Source organism: Belonocnema kinseyi, chromosome 5 (genome assembly GCF_010883055.1).
Source record: "Belonocnema kinseyi isolate 2016_QV_RU_SX_M_011 chromosome 5, B_treatae_v1, whole genome shotgun sequence".
NCBI classification, from domain to species: domain Eukaryota; kingdom Metazoa; phylum Arthropoda; class Insecta; order Hymenoptera; family Cynipidae; genus Belonocnema; species Belonocnema kinseyi.
Window position 1 is genome coordinate 88,639,014 of NC_046661.1, and position 4,139 is coordinate 88,643,152.

Below are 4,139 nucleotides of genomic sequence, written 5' to 3' on the forward strand. Positions count from 1 at the left end.
TGTTTGTGCAAAGCAAAAAAAAAATTTCAGAAAAAAACACAACTTTCAAGACGTTATACAGGAGAAGATAGTTATAAACAATAATAATTTGTTTCAACAATTGTTTTAGTTAAATTTTATGAATTTTTACCGTGCTCTAGTTTCTAAGTGAAAAATTCACAAAAAGTGGATAATTTGAAAAAAATGTGCAAACTTATAGAATTTTTTTGAGAGAATATTGTTATAGATGGTTATAAATTGTTTAAATAATTATTTCTGTTCAATTTATTTGATTATATTATTCCTACACTCTAAGTGAAAACAAGACAAAAATTTAAAAATATAAAAAAGAACCAACAACTTTCTAATATTATTCAAAGAGAATGTTATTAATAATAAAAATTACATTGTTTAAACAATCTTTTTTTTAAAGTTTAAATCATTATTACCTCATTCTAAATGAGAAGTGGACAAAAAGTGGAAAATTTAAGAAAAAACTGGAAGCTTCTAGCATTCTTTAAAGGGAATATTGATATGATAATAAATTGTTTAAACAATTACTTCTGTTCAATTTAATTGATTATTGCCTTTATCTAAATGAAAATTTGTTAATAAGTTGAAAATTTCGGGAAAACCCCGGACTTTCCACGCCTATTTTAATATTCAAGAAAAACCACAACTTTCTAGCATTATTAAAAAAGAATGTTATTAAAAATAATCATTCAATTGGTTAAACAATCATGTTTCCTAACTTTAAATCATTATTTCCTCACTCTAAATAAAAAGTGGACAAAAATAGAAAATTTAAGAAAAAACTGCATCTCTCCAGAATTATTTTAAGAGAATATTTTTAGAGAGAAAATTGCTAAAATTTATAATAAATTGTTTGAATAAGTTATGAAGACAATTTGATTGTTGACTTAATCTGAATTAATTTTTTTTAATTTAAATTTTAAAACACTGCTAAAGTTGCTACAAAGCTGTAAAAAATAATTATTAAAAACTGTAGATAATAATTATGAAAAGGAATTTATCTGATTCACGTGAGAATGATGCGGCGAGAAAAGGGCGATGAGTGACTGATTAGCAGAATTTGTGTGGAGGATGTGTGAAGTGTGAGAAGTGATCTGAAAATACTGAATGAGACTGTTTCCCAGAAGGCTTTTTTCCGTTAGGAACACTTTAAAATTTTAATTTTGAAAGAAGATCTTATTTTAAATTTAAAGAGATAAGTTTCGTTACATTTTTTATGAATAATATTTCAATAAGTAACTTGAATAAATAACTGATTTAATTAGTGAAGTTTGCTGATTCCACAATTCAAAATAACTGATTGAATTAGTGAAATTTAATGTTTAGACCGATCACAATCTTTGATTTATTTAGGGAAATTGAATAATGTCAAAATTCGAAATCACAGATTTAATTAGTGAAAGTGACTCCTTGGGTAATTTAAAATGACTGATTTATTTAGTGAAATTTAGTGATTAAAACATTCAAAATTACTGATTTAATTAGAGAAAGTTACTGCTTAGATCGTTCACAGTGATTGATTGATTTAGTTATATTTACTGATTTCAACATTCAAAATGACAGATTTACTTGGTGAAAGTTACTGCTTAGATCGTTCACAATGACTAATTTATTTAGTTAAATTTAGTAAGTACGCCATTAAAAATGACATATTTAATTGGTGAACGTGACTTCTTAGATGATTAAAAGTGACCGTTTTGATTAGTAAAAGTTACTAATCAAGCCTGTCAAAAAGACTTATTTAATTAGGGAAAGTTACTGCATAGATAAATCAACTTAACTGATTCAATTAGTGAAAGTTACTAACTGTTTAATTAAAAATGACTGATATAGTTAGTGGAAGTTACTGGTGGGATTATTTAAAATGACAGTTCAGATCATTCAAATTGATTAATTCGGCCAGTGGGAGTTACTGATTGAACATAGAAAAAGATTCTAAATAAAAACAAAAAAGATTGATTTAATTAGGAAAAATACTGATCAGTCCATTAAAAATAATTTGAGTAATTAGTGAAAGTTACGGTTTAGATAAAAAAATGATACTGAATCCGTGAAAGCTACTATAAAAATTACTTAAAATGACTAATTTAATTCAAGAAAGGTACTGATCAGGCCAGTCAAAATGAATTATTCAATCAGTGAAAGATATTTGTTAGGCTAATCAAGATTACTGATTCAATTAGTTAAATATATTAATTTGACCTCTCAAAATTCAGAATTGAATTAGTGAACGGTACTGGATATATAATTTTAAATTACTAATTTAATTAGTGAAAGCCGCTGATTATGCTTAGATAATTCAAAATTACTAATTTATTTAGTGAAATTGACTGATTACACCATTCAAAATGACTGATTCAATTACTGTAGAATATTGATTGAACCACTAGAATTAAATTCTTAAATTCATTAAAGGTGCTACTTGCATTATTTAAAATACCATATTTAATTAAATAAAGCTACTGATCCGTCCATTCACAATGAATTATTTGACCAGTGATAGTTACTGGGGAGACAGTTCAAAATGTCTGATTCAATTGGTGAAAGATATTGGTTGGTACACTCAAAATGAATGAGTCAAGTAGTGATAGGTACTGGTTGCTTTATTTAAAATTACTGATTTAATTGACGAAACTGCTGATACGACCATTCAAAATTAATTATTTAATCAATGACAGTTACTGGTTAGACAATTCAAAATGAATGATTTAATCCTTTAAAGTAACTAGTTAGATAGATTCACAATGGCGTATACAATTAGTTAAATATATTGATTGGACCACTCAAAAGAATGATTATATTAATGGAAAGTACACGTTATATATTTTTAAATGACTGATTTAATTAGTGAAAGGTACTGATTAAACCATTAAAAAATAATGCTCTCATTAGCTCAAGATACTTATTAGACTATTCCAAATTTTTTATTGGATTAATGAAAGATACTGGTTGTAGAGTTTTTAAAACGACTTATTTAATATGTAAAAGTTGCTGATTGCAACAATTAATATACTAAATTAATTATTTAAAGTTACTGATTAGATTATTTAAAATTAGTTACTTAATCCGAGAAAGATAAAGTTTAGATAATTTAGAATAACTGATTTAATTAGTGAAAGTTATTGAATAATCCATTGAAAATGACTGGTTGAATCCATAAAAGTTACAGTTTCCATTTTAGATAATTCAGTTTGGCTAATTTAGTTAGTGAAACTTACTCATTACACCACTGAGAATTACCCGTTCAATAAACTAAAGTTACAGTTTAGATGATTCAAAAGTTTTAAATCTGTCAGTAAAAGTTATTGACTTAATCATTAAAAGTGACTGATTCATCAGTAAATAATTACAAATTAGATCATTCGAAATAAGCGGTACCATCAGTGAATATAATAATGATTAATTAATGTCAAATTGACTGATTTGAAAAGTCACTTTTGTCAGTCACCAAGATTTGAATTTGCAATTTCGAAATGACTCTTCAATTTCGCTCAAGTCATAAGTACTTATTTCCTTTTTTATTTACCTCTACAAATCTCATTGCCTTGCTCGATTACTTTCCTGGCCCTCGTTACTGTGTAGCAGTTCGGAAAAAAATAAAAATTTAAACTGAACAAGAAGAGATTGAAGAAATCCTTCGGGCAGGTTAACCCTCTCAATTCTCAAGCAAAGCTACCGAGGACGGATAATCCTTGACGCGTTAACCGCCGCGGATAAACTCTTAAAGGTAACGTCTGCCATATGCTGGACTGGAAATACCGGCCGCGATTTTTATCGGAGATCTCGAGTGCGAATAAAAATAAAAATATTTGAAACAAGAAATAAACGTTTCAGTGTCCAAGATAGAGGCCTCCAAGTTATATATGCACTGAACAATATATTCAGTTGAGCCAAACATTTAGCTAGTAAGATATAGTTCTGCTATTTTATTAGTTGTAACTGCTATTTTATTAGTTATTGCAACAATTCCATTAGTTGACGTGACTATTCACTTAGTACCGGCAACTAAGTAAATGGTTGTCACAACTAACAAAATAGCAGTACCGTATCTTACAAACTGAATAGTTGGCCCAACTAACCATTTTTTCAGGGTGATTGTGGATTGAAGCAATCTCAAATTTTTTAAA

At 27.4% G+C, this 4,139-nt stretch overlaps 1 protein-coding gene across 2 annotated transcripts in view; it reads right to left on the minus strand.

Annotated features, from left to right (window-relative positions):
- The window catches only part of LOC117172993, a 75,410-nt gene extending 71,687 nt beyond the window's left edge, over positions 1–3,723 (minus strand). For both annotated transcript variants that reach the window (XM_033361333.1, XM_033361334.1), the window contains exon 1: positions 3,539–3,723. The gene's annotated coding sequence lies outside the window, so the exon portion shown is untranslated. The remainder of the gene's footprint in view (positions 1–3,538) is intronic.
- Positions 3,724–4,139: the final 416 nt, after the last annotated feature.